Genomic DNA, 18763 nt, shown 5'->3' on the forward strand with positions numbered 1-18763 from the left:
ACAATCTATCCACTTCTATAAAACATAAACAATCCTTTCCTTTTGGCAGGAAAGGATCATTTTAAGCATTCCTAACAGACATGCTTCAGCGCTCAACATTTAGGTTTTTCTACCACATAAAACCATCCATCACAAGTCAGTGAAGATCCAGAAAGAGATGAGGTACAAAGCAAGCTGAGCTCTCCCCTGCTTTTAAAATCAAACCAAACATGAAGAAAGATATCAAACTGCTCACAAGCGCTACATTTCACAGGCTAAAGCGTAAATATATTCAACTAAGTCAGTCTTTGAAACTTTTCATTTAGCTCTCTGAAGATAAACAGTACATCAGCATTTTTGTTAAAAAGAAATGTCATGGCTCATTCCTTTCTGTGATTGAAGAGGATGTAGCAGCATCTTTCAAAACTCAGGAGAGAACATATGCTTGCAATAAAAAAAAGTGTGATTGTTGTTCCATTAAACGTTTCAGTCTGTGATTATAATTACTTTCTGATTGGGAAGAATTCCCATATTAAAAGGCCTACCTAATAGCTAAAGTAGATCCAAACAGAAATGGTAAAGTTCACTGGATCAACCAAGGGTCGCTTCCCTAGACACAAGGTGCAGTGAATGAAACTTAACATCTCCTCATATGTTCTCCTCTTACTGCAATTGTGCAGCTGAAGAGGTTTTCATCCCTAGATGCTTCTTTGTTCTCCTCCAACCCATATCATTTAGCAGAAACCTGCTACAAAGCTATGTAAAGGCCTTAAGTTACAATGGGTTTGGGGGTCAGAAACTTCTCACACAAGCAGTTGCTGTAAAGGAGGATTTAAAAACTAGGATCAGCCCAGGTGGTAGACTCTTCAGCTGGCACAACAGCATCAAAAATAGGCCTTTCCCTTTGCTATCAGCAACAGCCAGACTTGGGAAGCCTCTTAGCCTGGGTATGAGCAGGTCAGTATCCATAAAGGAAATTCACTGTCATGAACATAAATCAGGAGGCAGCATCTCCAAGCTCGGCAGACACACAGCTCAATGTCTGTTGTCTGTTTTGTAAGGTAACAGTCTGTGAATAAAAGCTACTAAGATAGACCAAGCAGCATATACAGAGTAAAGGAAATTAGGATGTTTTCAACAAAATACTTCATCCTTCACTGTGGATCTGTTGAGATCGGAACTTTTCATGGGAACGTACACGTTTCTGTGAAGGATTTGTCAAGAAATATTTTAATTCCTTCAGGATGAAATGCCTGGTCCAAATGAGGGTGTGATAGAGAAAATGAAGGAGGACAAAGGAGAGAGACAAAAGCAGCAGCAACGACCTTCCCAACTATATGAGCTGTGTATCTAGTTCTTCTCACGGCCCAAAACCATAAGGCGCATATAACATGAAAAGCTGGAGATAAAGCAGCTCTGGAAATGGGTTACAGGCAACACATAACAGCTCTTCCAGGGTCCAGGGCAGGACAACCCTGATGGAGATGTGGTCAAGTCCCAGGCAAACCTAACCAGACTAGCTTCAGCCTCCCTTCTTGGCCCACATCCTCTCGCAACCCTCAGCGGTAGAGCCTCCATGAGATTTCCATTACCCTCTCTCCTGGCACCCTCCCAGCAGCAACTCCCCTGCTAGTCATCTGACAGAATCCAGGATGGGAGTTGCACTTGAGCTGCCGAGTATGAAACTGGAGGTCATTGCTTCACTTATTTAGGGTATAACACCCAGGGGTCAAACACCCAGGGCCTTTGTCCCACCTGAAATGCTGTGGAGGAGCTTCTAGTTATGTGATACGTTTCACCAGGAGAACAAGTCAGAGGAGGCTAGAAGGAAACAGAGTGGCAGTTTTGGCTTTAGACCCCTAGAAGGGCTAGAAGCAATAGCGACAGGAAAGGTATTAGATCAGAGACTGGAAATAAACTGGTCATGTGTTAAATACAGCTTTTCGGAAAGTAGGTCACTTAGGGATTTGTAAATACATTCAAAATCACAACAAAAATCTCTCAACCGTGCATCAATGATTGGATGCTCCAAATGGTAAACTGAAATGCAAAGGCCTCCAAATCCCACTTCCTGTGAAGCAATAAAACATACACCAATCACTGCACAATAATTGCTAAGCTGGGATCATTCAAAGGATATTCAAGCAAAAGGTAGGCTTACAAATTCCATAAATTCCCACTTCTACTTGAGGCTTTTTCCCAACTGATATATAAACTCCAGTCAAAAGCAGAAAACAACAGTAATCCTCAGGGATCATCTTTCTGCAAGAATCCCAGCCCAAATTTGCAAACCAAAGTGAAGACCTGAATGATTCTTGGACATTTATGAAAGATTATCCTCCAGCTCTTTAGCACTGTAATACTGTAAATAGTAATTTAACATAAAACTAGACCTGTACAGAAAAAGTACAGTCATTCAAAAAAGCACCCAGAAAAGCCTACAGACAATAAATTGTAAACTTTTAGTGTTGATCATGATCACTTTTTGTGTTATCTTTAAAATAATGATTTTATCTTAAATACATGAACAATGAAGTAAAATAATGTCAACTCAGACGAAAAAATTTCAAGTCACTTCAAACAACTGAGATCTGATGCATACTGTAAGTACAGTTCTTCTTTCAACGGATTAGACTTTAAAGTACTGTTAGATCTATTTTTTGTTCTAGTCAAAGAAAGATATCTCACATAAAACATCAGGGGGCTTTCTTTGATCAGAGGCATCTCTACTTTTTATGTTAAACAGTTAAAGAAAAAATTGTTATAAAAAGGTAAACTCCGAGGATATTTATACTTTCAAAATGACACCTCAGTCAGGCTCTTCAGTCTAGTACCACTTTTGAGGTGACTCTTTAAGGTGAAATTAATTATTTGTTCAGTAAGTTTTGGAGTTGTATCTCCAGGAAAGAAAAAGAAATAATCCACAGTTAGGTGCAAAACAAGGTCCACACGGAGAGGGGTGTTACCTTCACTGAAATACACCTCTGGTTAATATCACTGGATTAGAATAGCAAAAGCTTCTGATCATTAATAAGGCCTTTTTGCGCCACTCTGGAAGTTCAGAGGAATGATAAAACTGTCTTAATTAAGTCTAAAGATTTCCTCAGCATAAGGGATTATCCCTTTGAGAGACAGCCAGAACAGTTCTTTGTCTTGAACAATCAGATCTGATGTGAGGCAACAACAGTAAAGCCCAGAATAGGCACAGAATTTCTAAAAATAAAGTATAGCAAGGACAGTGCGACGTTCAACCTCAACCTGTAGTGTTTATGATTTTTAAGTTTTTCCGAAATAAGATTGAGTTTGAGCTATCAAGGTTTTATATTGATTTTTTCTCCTGCAGCTTGAAAAAAAAAATGACATTAATCAACTGCTAGGAAATTGGAAAGAGATTAACTATAAAAAAGAACTTAAAATACAAAGGAAAACGGAGCTGTTAAGATCGTTGTGCTTAAGAGCGAGATAAAAGCCAGACCTGGATGAAGGAGGTAGATTTCACCTTTTTCTTTATCTTAATTTACCCACACAATGAAAGGCTGCTTTCCCTTAGCCCACACTTGTTTGCCAGATCACTGCGTTACACTGAGCACCAAAGAAAGCATTGGAACAGTTTTCCATTTCTTTGTTACCTAGGCAACTTATTTAACAACAGGAGGAAAGCATAAGGGATTCTCTTAAAACATCAGGAAATCAAATAACATTCTAGTAGATTAAAGGAGCTTTATCCTAGTTTAGATAAACTACTCCTCAGCCTGCCTAAACTCAAAGACACGTAGGTCAGCTTCCTGTTTTGTCCTTTAGTCTTTTAGTCATATCTGAAACCATGACAGGACAGTCACTTTGAAGAGCATCTTCTCAGTGTCTGCTTGCTGAGTCCTACCACATCTCAGGTATTCTAACTCTCGTCACCTGACACATGTAGGGATTTTTCAGAAGGACTCTGCTCTTGGTTTAGAGGTGCATTTTTTTTTTTTTTATGACAAGTGGAGTACCAGTTAGCATACCTGAAGGCTTGGTCTTTCAAGAAAATGCTCCTTAGTTCTGCAAACAAAGACTAGCTTAACAACTAACATTTTGGGTTAATCAACACAGAGCAATGGAATTGTTAATGGCCACACTGGCAAACTAAACACGCTGAAGAGGGCATTTCACCGATTTCATTAAGGACTTAGATAAACAAGTTCTTCAAGATGTAAAAAGTGATTTCACCCTAATTCAAAAGACCACAGATAACTTACATAGCTCCATTCCATTAGTAGTCCACTCCCTGCACAGTTCCTGTATCTGCTCTACACTATGTTTAAAGATGTGATAAGACCTATACAGAAGTTAAATTCCAACCATACACACGTAAAACTACATATATATACATAGGCTGTATACCTGCCATTTATTATTTATTTTTCTTCCAAAAACTAGAATTGATTGTACTGGTGAAAGCAACACATCTCTACAAGCACACTACAGATGTTGAAGCACAGTACCTATGTAGTACAGTTAAAACAATGGTGGCACTTTTGTTTTGTTAAATTGAGTGCAACATCTGTACATGAGGTAGGCTTTCCATTAAACTCATTTAAGAGGTAAGGAATTATTCTCTATTGATTGTATTATAGCCCATTATTCTCCATTTCTCTACAGTCTTTGAAACTCATATGGCCCACTACAATTTATAAGAATAATATAGAGCGACATGATTTTTGTCTTCATAAGCTTTGATTTCTCAGCTAAGACTGAGGGCAGGATGGCTAATTCATATCATTCACTGCAGTATTTTTGTGCGAGTGTGTATGAGGTAAGAACTGTCCAGTAGGACTTGCAGTAAGACTGCTGATTCCTCTTTCAATTGCTTATCAAGCACCTAAGGATAAACATCTTTCTAGTTAACAAACAGAAACAATAGTTAACAATAGGGCCACTTTTGTCCAAAATAAATTGCAAATACCAGGAGGAATGGGGTAGCGGTGAATGATGAGAAAAAGCCTTTTTGCATTCAGAGGATTCAGTACATTCTTTCCAAGTAGTTCAACATGGTTATGTGTTAAAATGCTAATGCCAACCATTTGCATAGTCTCCTCTGAATAATAAGTAGTGGAGACTCACTGAATAAGAATCACCGTATGAATTCCATGCCTATCCAGACACACCACAGTGACCTTACTAGTGTCCTTTACCAGCTTCAGGAGATTTTGTCATTTCATTTTCTTTGCAAACTCAAGTGATACTTTGCTCTTATTTTAATGTTTATATTCATTATGGTTTGTTATTCATTGCACTGATCCCCGCTCATGTGCTTCTCCACCCTTTGGAAAAGTCTCTCTCCACCTTCCACAGTTTGATTTTCATGTTGGTTTTGACAGTTTTCTGTAACTGCAATAAAATTCCAGATTCCAGGTAGCAATAACTATCCAAAGAAATTCTGTCCTTAATACCAAAAAGTCACTAGATGACACTGAAGAAGTGTCCTATCTTACAGGAATGCATGCATCCACAGGTGACAAATGGGAGCATTCTGGCAAACCAATTCCTATTTGGAAACAACAGTTATTTAACCAAAACAACCTCATTCTGGCCAGCTGACTTTTGGGGCTTTTTTCTTCCTTCCCCTAAGAAAGGATGGTTACTGTATCATGTAAATACTGTATTCAATTCTTTATTTAAATTATGCAAAAACAAATCTTAACACAAAACTAAGTTTCCCTCCAGCATTAGTTTAAAAATACAATATAAGAAGCCATGGTGGAAAGAAAAACCTAACTTTTTTTTTTTTTTTTAAGGGTGGGTGGGTAAAAGAATCATCTCTAGGATGATTAAAAAGCTATAGTTCTCTCTCTTTTTTCAAACTAATTGTATTTGAGACAATATAAAATAAGCACACAAGCAAACCATTTGATTCTACCTGAAGCTTCCATCAGGGCCCAGGCTCATGTACATGCAATATACATGTATTTAACCTTCAGCATTTAAGTGCCCATTTAAGTGCCCATTTAAGTGCCCATTTAAGTGCCCATTTAAGTGCCCATTTAAGCGCCCATTTAAGCGCCCATTTAAGCGCCCATTTAAGCGCCCATTTAAGCGCCCATTTAAGCGCCCATTTAAGCGCCCATTTAAGCGCCCAACCGATTTCAGCGGGGTATGTTGGAGGTGGTGTTCATAGTATGTGGCTGGAGTACAAGTTATTTTGCAAGGCTGGCTTATACTGCGGAGAACGTGGCTTTGTGAACACTTCTCAGGTAAGAGTGCTAGCTTATTACACCTCAGACACAGATGTGGATCTGAACAGTAAGGGCCTCACAGCTGCAATCACATAGCATAACAGAGAACCAATCTAACTGTACTAATTAGAGCTAATAAAGCAGCGGGGATTAAAGCTTCTTAGACAACTGTTGTACACACACACCCTCCAGTAAAACAAAAAGGCTGAAACCTCATCTTAAAGTCAACAGCATGCCTCTCAGATTTGAGCCAGGACTTCATCCTGCTTCTTTAATCTTCACATTGAAAAAAATCATTGCAAAGTAAAATTTGTGTCATACCTCATAACTATAGGAAGAGTTTTCTCTCTGTAGGGTTGGGGAGGGGGCTGTAACCTAAAGACAGCTCAAGTATATGAACACATGCTTCTCCTCAAGTCAGCCAGGGCAGTGTAACAGATGGCCTCTAATCAAGGCTTGTTAGCTGTCATTCCACTAACTACTTATGAGAGAGTATGAGAGAGCACAAATAAAAACTGAACACACTTAAACATAAAAGATAGGGAATTGAAGAAAGAAAATATTAAATTTCAGAGATACTAAGTAGGAAGAACTGTTTTGTGGCTGGAAAAATGAGACTGAAAGGAGAGGAGAGTTTCTATTCCCTCCTCAGCACAGACTTCCCGTACAACTCAGCTTAATCTCAGTTTCCTCTTTCTCATACCTGAACTAATAATGTTTATGCACTTCATAGGAGTAACACTGGAAAATGTCAGTATTTGTAACTGAAGTACACATGCATTTTCTTTATGAGAAAGTTTTAAGTATCATGTGCTGTTTGATAAAGTAACTAACACCACACAAAAATCATCATAGATGCTACTACATCGATAACTGGCAGCTCTTGAAATAAAACTGCAAAGGGAAAAGAACACATAATTGAACAGGAATGCTTTCAGCGGGATCCCACAGGGATGAATCCTTGTTTTTCATATTTTTATTAGTGATATGAGGAAGGGAAGCGTTGCATCATATAACCACTAATAGCATTTGCAGATGAAAAAGAATGGAGACAGAGGAAAATACTAAAGCAGAAATGTCACTGATAAAGAATGACCTAAGTCACTCTTCAAAAGACTAGGTAAAGCAAGCAGCACTCTTCTAAATATGGATAAACATTAAATTGTACATCTGGTCTACATCTGTAGGCCAGAACTAATGAACAGCAAATCCTTTCACAGACAGTGCTGACAGTTCCTGGACAACAGTGAGCTGAATATGAGCTCCCAGCAAGGTGCAGTCTTCAAATACAAAAATTTGGAGTACATGGTATGACCTGCACTAGCACAGCCATGTCAAGAATCTATCTTGTCTTGATGCATGTGCTTCAAGAAGCCTACTGAATCAGAGAGATTTTGAAAGTTAACTTCACATGGAAAGAGTCCAAGATTTCTATCTTCTTAGTTTACCCCCCCCCAAAAAAAAACAGTCAAAAGAAAAAGGTCTATAAATAGCAATATGGGGAATTTATCTATGGCACTGGACTCTTCAAATTTTAGCCAAGATATGACAGAGATCAAAGATACAAGAAGAATCTCCAAACAAACTAAGGCAGAATATTAGATTCATATATTTTAACAGTGCTGATGGCAGCACTCTTGGATAATCCTAGCAATTTTTATATCTAAAATTTTTCCAAAAAGTTTTTTTAAACAGATACATCCCATTGCCCCCCCCCCTTTTTTTTAAAAAACTAAAGGGGAAACTAAATGAACAGAATAATTCCTCTTAGACTTGTCTCTTCATTTATAAAATGAAGCATGTTATTTCATAACAGAATTAGGAAGAGTTGTCAGCACTTAGAGAGGGAGTTCTAAACAAAACACCAGGGTTCAGAAAGTTTCCATTGCTGTTATTCAGGTCAACCATGAACAAATACTTGTCTGCCACAGGGTGAACCTTGTTGTAAGAGATGCCATTCTTCCTTATCTAAAAGGCAGCATATCTAACAAAGTCTATAACGTGCAGTCTATGACCAGCAGTGAGGCACCAAGACCGACTCAACCCTTGCTTTGGAAAGCCCTACATATTCTACTATCATACAATGCTAGAATACGTATGACCAGTTGCTGCACCTTCATCTACAGAATTCAAGCAACTTTAGTTATTTATTTCCACTAGTTTAATCATTAGACAATACCACCGCAATTTCCTGAAAGCTATAGGTTTCCTTACCCAAATGATATGCTTCCCACAAAAATTCAGTGCATCCTGAAGAATACGAGTATTCTCAAACTCTCTTTCGTTTATGAGGAAGGAATAGCAAGATGGCCAAGACCATCAAGATACTTCATGGCTTTGTTGATTCAAAAGGCTTCTAAATACACAGCCAAGAGTTGTTGAAGTTTGCTGTTAAGGCTTTTAAGTTAGGATGAGCTTAAGTAGAGGTGTCAGTAAAGATAAGTCCGTTCACCATTCAGGTGGAAAGCAAGTTGTTATGAAAGGATGCCCAAGGAGAGTTAGCACAGTTCTTGGACATTCAGATTGAACCCTAGTTAAAGTTATATACAGAGATATTACCTTTTAGAGTGTATAAAAAAGTATCAACAACATTCATACATCAGAGCCAAACCTGCATAAACCCCAGAACTAAAAGGATACTAGACATTGCCTGAATGAGGGAGCAGAAGTTACAAATAGCCAACACCTGCTGTGTTACTGATTTCAACTCACTTTTCTAAGCCTTTGGGCATAATTTGAAATTTCAGTTAATTTTATTCTACACTAGAGTTTTCTGTCAAGGCACCATCTATAGCAACAAAATTCCCATCCCATTCCAATTCCTGACATGAACCAAACCAAAGCAAAAGCAAATTACATCTGTAAAACAGCTAGATGGAAGTGCGCTACTTCAAAATATCAAACTCTTTTCACATAATCAAGTAGAAGAACAGTATTCATCAAACCTTATTTTTACCCTGAATAAAATGCCCTCTGGTATCATTCTTAACAGCCTCCCCCCCCCCACCACCACCTTTCCAGTAAAAGTCTCAGTAAAAGCAAAAGAACACTCACTGGCCTGCATTTCCAATGCACTGCCTCCAAAATTACTCAGCTTGTTGGGGGGCAACTGGGACCACATGGGTCCATTCAGCAGCAGTAGATTCGCTATTCTCAGTGCATGCAAACATGCATGTGCACCATGCAATCAGAGACAGGTCAGACAAACAGACCTGCTTAACCAGCTTCTCATTAAAGTTGGGTGGGGTAAATGGAAGTACTTCCAATATAAAGGAGCATCTCTGAATTGTTATATTTTTTTTTCTTATCTTTCACCATCTTCTGAAAGAAGTAAACAAATGTGATGGAAAAAGATCCAGGAGTCTTGGTAGGTTTTTCTCAGAAGCATTCAGAAGAGAGTTTGGATTCTTAGCCAGTTTACAAAATAGGAATAAATATCTTATAAGAAGAAATGCCAATGGGTTTTCAACATTTTTATTCATAATTTAAGCTGGCACAAGGCACACAAAGGGGTGCCTAAGCACAAAATAGAAGCAGAGAAACTTCTGCAAATTCTTGGTTCATGCTTGCTGAGTTTTGGTAGAGAGGAACGAAAGAGGCTGTGACATGCATCTGAGCTCATGCCAGAATTACCGTGCAACTCTATTAAAGAGTGGAAGTAGGAAGTCCTCTAAGCAGTAGGGTCATACTCAGCACTTCTCTTGCCCCAGTAAATATTAATTATTCTAAGCTGACAACCATTCTCTGAAGAACTTAGGCATGTGCACTTCTTCTGTCCTTTTAAAAAAAGGAAATAAGAAATTGCATGCCTTCGATTCAACTGTGGCATGTGGGACCATTAACTACCATTCACACTAAGTTATGCCTAGACATGTTAAGTTTCCAGGCAACAGAAGAGAGGACTGACCTTACTGGTGAAGGCACTCTCCTCAGAGGCATGAGTTGAAAATCTTTCATTTAAAAGAGAAAGCTGGACCAAGGTCTCCTGCTTCATAGAAGTTTTGAGCCCTACCTTTTTCTCCCCTTCTTGGATAAGTCTTATGGGAAGGAGATCCCCAAGGCATCTAATCATCAAAAGACAGTTCAAAGTTGTGATCCTGATCTAACAATTCTCTGCCCGCCACAGAAAATCACAGGTGCTTAACTCCAGGCACAGAGTAAGGGCCTACGTTCCTAATTTGACACTGTTTTCAACAGAAAAAAGCACTTTATAACTGCTGAAATGCTCAGCAAGCTGATGCTTGCGTCATTTGTGGTTCTAGCCCTTCATATTGCTCTCCGCTTTCTACCTCACAAAGCAAGAGCTGGTTTTACCATCTCCATCAGCTTAGGCTGCCAGTCCTCCATGACAAGCACTGTCTCTCAAAAACAATTTTGAACAGTTCCTTTTTGTACAACAGCCTTAACTCTGATTGATGACAATACTGTAAGATTCATGCTAGCCAGTAAGGTAAAGGTATGCGTACAGGTACACGCATTTGAATTTCACACTAAAGGAGGTCAAGTGAGTTGTCTAGGACCAAAGCGTTTTCCACAGAGCAAGCACAGCCTGGGCTGTGGCAGGACGAACGCTCCCACGCTGCTCTGCTTGTACACCTTCACAGCAGAAGACGAATCTGGTGATATCACATCTGCCTATGACTTCTTTCCTGAGGCAGGCAATTGCTAAAGTAGTTTCTGCAAGGGGTATGGCTGGTTTGATCAAACCAATTTATTCAGCTGCCATTATAGAAATATAACATTTATGAACAACTCGGGATTAATTAGATTTTATATAAATGCTTTAAAAAATAATGCCTGCAGAAGTAACTAGGAACAAGAACTAAAGCCACCAGGATTTGCTTAAGGAAATCTTCATTTTCCTCTGAAAGCATACATGTGTAAACATGGGTTTTAAGACCATATAAATGTAATTATGGCTATTCGGGGAGACTTTTTGTGGCTTTTGCATAAAGTAGTTTAACAACTATAAAACAACCACCATTTTTGCACCAGCACTGCATGAACTCTTTGGTGTACATACCTTTTTGTCCTTTAAAAGAACATTCAAAATTGTACCTATTCCATTCTTCTGTGTCGCAAGTTATCCATCATTAATTAACATTTGTGCTGTACTTAGTTGAGCCTACAAGTCCATTTCCCTGGTCACTGCACAGTGAATGAAGGATAGACTGGTGCAGGTTGGTTAAAAAGCAAGACTGGACAGGAAAGACAGGCCTAAAGTTCACGCAACAAGTCACTGACAGGTAAAGGAATACAACCCAGTTTTTCAAGTAGCAGTCTAACCCTGCTAAGGCAGGCATCTCTGTCCACACTGCGAGTCCCTGAACAACCTGAGAAGCTATTGCCATCCCTTGTTAATGCTCTGGTTGCAAAGACAGTCATTCATTTGTGATTTTGGTATAGACAGTGCAACACCATCTTCCTGAGCCTGAAGAAAGCCTGAAACAGTCTTTGAGACATTAATCAGGATATATAGATAATTTTTTGCCTCTCTAAACTCCCCGGTATGATAGTAAGTTGAAAATCTGCAAAACTTTTTGCACTGACATGGTTTACTGAAGATCTCTTAATCAGATATAAGCAAGCAGGGTAGAAGTCAAACTTGAGAGCTGAAATTCTGGAGTTCTACCATGAATTAGGGCAAGATGGATGAACCTATCTGGCACAAAAAGGAGCAGGCCCACTCCTTCCCCCCTCGCTCCAGGAGCTCCTTCTCGCTGTCTCCAGCCAACTGCTGAAGCTCCTCAGACGCTCATGGAGAACAGAACCTCAAAGGAGATGACAGAGATGGTCCTGTCCCCACCTCTCAGTGTTCATCCCCACCACAAAACAACTCAATTTGTTTGACAGAAAATTTTTCACTTCTTTTCTGGGTTAGTTTTCTGCTGAATTCTGATGGCAGTAGAAGACTGCTGGAGCTGGTGCAATGGAAGCCGCAACCATGCACAACTGGGCTGTGGAGTAGGTGGACAGCGTTCAACTAGCCCTTCTCATTTGGCTGTATTCTTAAACACAGGAAAAGAGGGAGAACAAACACAACAGAAAAACAGATGCAAATGCATAGCAATTCTCTTCAAAACAAATTTGCCTAACTGCTGATGTAACAACAATAAAAAAAGACCTGAGAACCCAAAGTCAAAATTAATGACAAACTTTGCAGCATATTTCTTTAACCCCAGGACTAATAATAGAGAATGTTAAACTCATTACTAATTTATTTGCAGGATTGAAGGCATAAACTCAAAGAAGAGTTAAAAAGGAACAGCCTTACTCCTTGCTGTTTTGTTCTTTTAAGTGTTGCCATGTACTGGATGTATTCAATTTGCTTAGAAAAAGGGCAAAAAGAGGCCACCACAAGTAGGAGATTTAGAAGGAAATTGTCACTTTCTACTCTAAGTGACAATTTTGCAAATTCTAGATGTGACAGTAACAATCAAAAAAATAAATTGGGGGGAGGGGGGTTGTTGGTGATGGGGAAGGTTTGACACAGAACGAGCTCCTCACACAGTGAAGAGGTTTGGCTCAGGAATTTCCTAGCTTACGTAACACACTTTTATAGAGCAACAGTAACATCTAGTGGATGAGGGGGGCAATTTCCATGCTAGGATATTGCGGCTCCTCATTCACTGCTAGGTATGGAAACAGATCTAAGGAGAATCTAAGGCTATACCCTTTTCCACTTTTGTTTTTGTATACGCATACACCTACTTGAACTGCACTAGTCAAATCTCACTCTGCCTCTTTGTCAGATTTTAACAGGATGCTTTGTCATTTCTGTTGGCAAGAGAGGTAAAACCTACCCATACATCAAACAAAATCACAGACCTCACAGCACCTGGGGAGAGGATCACAGGCTGCAGGAAGGAAGAGACTCCAAGCCCTTAGGAGGCTAAGGAACAAGTCCACAGGCATACAGCTTCTGTACTAACTGCAGCAGAAGTACCAAAATCAGTACACAAAATTTGCCTGGAATGTTGGGAACTTCAGGTCTCAAAGGCTGTGGGCACATTAGGCAAGGAGAGCAGCACAACAAGAGGGGCTCTGTCGAGAGAGCAGTCAGTGCTGAAATTCCAGGGACATTACACAAGGTTTACTTTTTTTGGAGCAGGAAGGAAAACTGGTACAGCCTAGCTGTGATCCAGTCCTGTGGCCTGGTACCCACTGTGGAGCCCAGCAGGAGTGCTTCTGTTCGCACCTCTTCCAGGGAGGTGTCTGCAGAGGCAACCAGCTGGCTCGCTCAGATTGCTCCCAGCATGACCCCCAGCGAAGCAAGCAGGGAACATCCCTTCTAAAGCACACTCCTCTTTCAAGCTAAAACACTAGTGTAGACAAACCCATTTTAAAATACTCCCAAAGCAAGGGAAACTGTATTTTGTACAAAGGTGGTCTCACTCTTTCGCAAGATGCTTTCCCCAGAAAGCAGCATTTCTAAGCGTACAGCCTGCCCAACTGAACTGCAAACTCCCCACCTTCCTAAGAAGGAACTAACTCCATTAATTTCTGTCTTACATCATAGTGTGAAACCTTGGAAACCTGGGAGAGAGAAATGAGGTGAATTTTATTTCTTCAGTCTTTCAGGGTCAACATTTAGCAATAGGAGAGGCGCTGTTAATCAGTCTTGGACTGATTATCTGCAAAAGTCTCATCTGTGATGACAACTGAGAAAAATATCAACACTTCTAAACAAAATATCTGAAATTTGTCATTTAAACAAGAAACAATTTAAGAAATGGGTATTAGCAACATTTTAACATGTTAGAAAAACATGTGAAAACCTTCAGTTTGAGACTTTTGAGTAATCATTTCTTAAAAAGATCTGGAGGTTTTACTTTCTTTTAAGAGGTAGATTTTTATGTCAGGGTCAATTTTCCCCAGAACTCTAGCATGAGCTAGACCACAGAAGACAAACTGTGTCTTTTTGACTAGGAAGAACAACAACTTATTTCCTGAAAACAAACAGATTCGGCTATATCTGCTACCTTGTTTGAATGTCACTGTTCTAGAAGAGGACCAGTACAAGCTTTGGGAGGCTGCATTCACCTTTTTCGTCCTTCACAATTTTCTTCTTCACCAGCATTCATTGAGACCACCACTTTTTGACCCGTGGCTCACTTTCGAGAGCCAGAATCCATTTCTGGCTCAGATTAAGGGCTTCAGCAGCTAAAATTCCCCCGAGACCCTGGTCTCAGAGCAGAATTCAACCACTCCCTATCTCTCCCTTTACTGAAAACCTACCTAAACATGCATCATAACTTCTACTCAGAGAGAGCTTCACTGAAAACCACTTGCCTTCAGACCTTTTGCCTCACAGTGGCTACATTTTTAAAGGAAGTTGCTACAGCTGGACTTGTAGTTTCATTGCTGAAAGTGATACAATAGCAATTAGTTGGAATGAAATTCAGACCACCTGAAGGAGTGTCATTCACACCACCTGAAATATTCTCCATTATCCATACTCCATTTCTCCTCAGTTGCAGAAAGGGTATGTATTTCTCAAGATTATCAGGAATACATATATATAGCTCAGTTTTAAAGCCCCTATTATCAAACAGCTTTAACAAATGGGCTCTATCAAGATGCAAAGGCATATCTGTTCCCTCTAAGCTTTTCAGTAGTCTTATTACATACTCAAGAAACAACCACCCATTACAGCTGTCTGACTACCCAAACCTTCACAAATCTTGCCTCCCCCCCTTTTACCTTCAAATTTTGCTCTTTAGAGTCAAGTAGCTGCCAACCAGGCTACAGGGACTAACAGTGTAACAAATTGAACGTGTATCCATTACAACACCTCTCCCTTGCCCTTGCAAAGCACAAAACCACGAAGGTTGCAACAGTTTGAACATATATCCATTATAAACTCCACCGCTTGTCTCTACGACCTAGATTATCAGGCTTAGCACCCTAATAATCTGAACTCTTACTACAAACTTCAGGCCTTATCCCTGCAAAACACAGCCAAGAACATTACAACAGTCTGAATATTCAGTATACTTTAGCACACGAGCAAATGAGTAAGATAGTCTGAGCAATGAGTAACGCCACTGTTTGAGGTACCAAAAGGTTCACGACTCCTATCTTTGCAGGGTTTCATCCATATCTGAAAAGGATGGTGAACAATATTCACTTGAAGCACTGGGGGCATTTCCTTATTTGGGGAGTAAAATGATGCACCAAGTGGCTTTCATCTCCTGGAGCTTCCTCCACATCCTGTTAACAGCATTTTCTGACCTATGACCAATTCCCTTGGATTTGCGATTCCTTAACTCACAACTCGCAATCTCTGAAGGGCTTTCTGACCCACTTCATCATATCCTCTCCCTTTTCCTTCAGGAACATCCAGAAATCCTGGCAAAAGATGGAAATCTTGCAACCCTTCTTGACACTTTTTCAAGGTTTACCATACTACTGGAATCCCTGCATCTTCCACAACTATACTGCTAATCTTACACCTGTTTTCCAGTACAGCACATATAAGCCACTCCTTGGTCAAGAGAACATCCCACCAGCTTATCAAGTGATACCAAAAGGTCATTAGTAACTGTGCCCAGCTGCTGAAGCTTTTGGGCCACTGCATTAGCAATCACCACTTTTTCAGGGTTCCTCCCCCCTTGCCTGTAAACACGCTCCAGCAGTCCAAGCAACTACAGTCAGTTACCTCCTCCCCAGTCACTTCATGGGGATATCTCATTTGTAGGATCAGGCCATTGCTCCACATATCCCTCCATCAGCTGATCCCAAAGCCTTCCTCCCTTGTGCAGGGCAGATTTTAAAAGCGGCATAGGCCCCAAACTCCTCAAAGCAATGCTCTCTCGAGCCCCTAGCTGCCGCCCAGCAGCTTCAGTTTCCCAGCACTGCCACATGAGTGGTCACGCTCTGGGGAGTGGTGCTCCAGTCTCCTAAGTCTGCTCACTGTACCTGGGGTGGCCTGAAAGGGCTCCATTTTTAATCTGCCAAAGTCCTCAGCTTCCCTGCCCCAGCTGTTGGAACCAAGGCCGCCACCAGAGCTTCACACTCACTGCAAGTACTCCAAAACCAGGCCGTGCCCACTCCGGGTGCTGCTGCCTCCATCCTCCACCAATTATACTGTTGTGCCTCAAATCCGCAAATTCCACTTAATTTAACTGATCGCCAATTAGCCTAGATTCTTTTAGTTGCTGGTACAGGTATTGGGAAACAAAGAGAACACAAACAACTACACAAGCACTTGAGGAAACACCTTGCCCCCCTTCCCCAGGGTCCCCGCAGCCCAACACCTCTCCTCCCTCGGCTCCGCTCCCCCTGTCGCCGCCGCCCCTCACGCTCGCTCCCTCCCCCCCAGCCCCCGCGCTGAGGCGACGGGCGGGCGGCGCAGGAGCCCGGGCTCAGCGCCTGCAGGTTTCTCCCCGCCGCAATGGGCTTCTCACCCTTCTCCTCCTGCTCTGCGCGGCTCCTCTGCCCCGGCGGGGCCCCCACGGCCGCGGCCCCCGAGACGAGACGCGCCTCCTCCCGCCGCCGCCGCCCCGTCGCCCCGCACGTGCCTCCCGCCTCGCTCCTCCACCCACGTCTCTTCCCCTCTCTCCCCACACGTCCCCTCCAGCGCCCCCTCCCGCCCCGCCGCTCCCGCCCTCTGCTAAAGCCGCCGCCGGCTCCTCTGGGCGGGGCCGCTGCGGGCGCGGGGGCTGCGCGCAGCCGGGACGGACCGGCTGGAACCGGCTGGAACCGGCGCGGGGCAGCTCGCCGCCTCCTGCAGACGAGGGCACCGTGCAGCCTCTGCCGCCCAGTTGTGCACCCAGCTAGCCTTGTGTCCCCCTGTTACAGAGAAATGGGTCACAAACATTAAGAGGAATTATCCTCAACAGCGTGACATACCCAGCTTTAACAAGCCGCTACTACCGCTTTTTCTGGTTGCTCTGGAAGATCGCAAAAAGGCCCGTTATCCCTCACACCTGTTGCTGCATTCCGGTTTTACACCAGCCTTCGGGGCAGGGCACCAGACCGCACGCCCCGGCCAGTTTGCGTGAGCCAAAGGCGCACACCTGATGCGCAGCGCCCAGAGCTTACCGAGAGTCTAATTAAAGTCTTGACGGTCTAAGAATTATTATTAGCAGTTACAATGATACTAGCATTTATAGTCCAAAGTATCCAATTATTACAGCTGTTTGGCAAGGATGATATAATTAAAAGGGATATACACAAAACGTTCTCGCCGCTACCCTGGTGCTAGGCTCACCCTTCCCCAAACGCGTCGTCACGGGGAGCCGTCGGCATCCCAAATCCCTCGCCAGGAGGGCTATAAGTAACGCTGCTCATGGGGATTTCTTCCTCTCCGCTCCTGGGGCTGCTTGGGGTTATTTTTATGTCTTTGCCAACACTGCTTGCCTTCTTGTTCTCTCTTTACCGGTACATAAATTCCCTGTTAGACCGAGTTTTACCGTATAAGTAGAGTTCACATACACTGGATACTTGTTCTTTGCTCTCTTTGTTATCCCTAAAATCAGTTTTATCCACCTTCCACCAGCCTTTGAAGAGCAGCAGTTGACCGCTTGTGATTTGTGTGCATAGCCACAAATAGTCCCCGTTCTGAGCTGGCACTTCCAGGGCCTCGGTAGCACCTTGGCTTGTACTTCTGGCAGTTTAAGACTTGCTCCTGCTCCTTCCAGACCCTCGCCTGAACATCCCCTGTCCCCATCCAACTATGATTAACGGTTGCTTGAAATCCTATTTAAAGATCTTCAACCGAATCTGGATGGCTCGACCCCCCCTCTGAGGCAAATTCTGCAGGGCCAGCAGATCTGAGCTCATTAGGCAGTCTTAAAAATTCATTTATCTTCCTAGCTACTCGTTACTGGTCACTTTAGGTCCTGCTCTAGCTCCTTCTGTGAAGGCTGCACCTTTGACAAAAATCCTTCTGGACACATCCTTGATTTGCTCCATATGCGTTTAACAGGATTACTGGCTTATAACAGGCTCTCCGGAAAACTGGATCCTGCCTACAATGATCTTATGCTAATTCCTAAATGCATCTAGTATTGTCAGTTCATTTTGTTAGGAGACAATTTGATGGTGGGATTTGTTGTTTCTTTGAAGTTTCTCCTTACTGGAGAAGCCAGCCCCTTACAGTCTGGTTTCTCACACACAGCTCGTAGCTTCTTTCTGGGCAAGTAACCCGGGCAAGCAGCTTTTCTCCACATCCTCTTTGGAGCATGCTACCAAATCTTTCACTTGTCCCCTCCTCACCGCAGCAGTCTGTGGTTTGGTGGAAGATGTCAACTGTTTTGGCTGTCTTTAAAGAGAAGGTGGTTCTTCCCTCCTTCATTTTGCAATGAACTCGAAGACCACCAACGCTCTCCTGAAGCTACCTGACTTCCAGCTTAACAGTGCTAGAACCAAATTCTCTTTTTCTGGAACTTCATCAGGTCTTCTTACTTTTACCTTTTCTCTCTGTGATGCAATGAACATGTTATCAATATTTCCAGGTAGTTCACTGTGCTTTTGATTACCAAAGACAGCTTACAACTAATCAATAGACATAGACACTATTTCCACATAAGTGACACAACATTAGGTGTCTTCCCCTTCCTCTG

Source organism: Apteryx mantelli, chromosome 8, assembly GCF_036417845.1.
Source record: "Apteryx mantelli isolate bAptMan1 chromosome 8, bAptMan1.hap1, whole genome shotgun sequence".
NCBI classification, from domain to species: Eukaryota; Metazoa; Chordata; class Aves; order Apterygiformes; family Apterygidae; genus Apteryx; species Apteryx mantelli.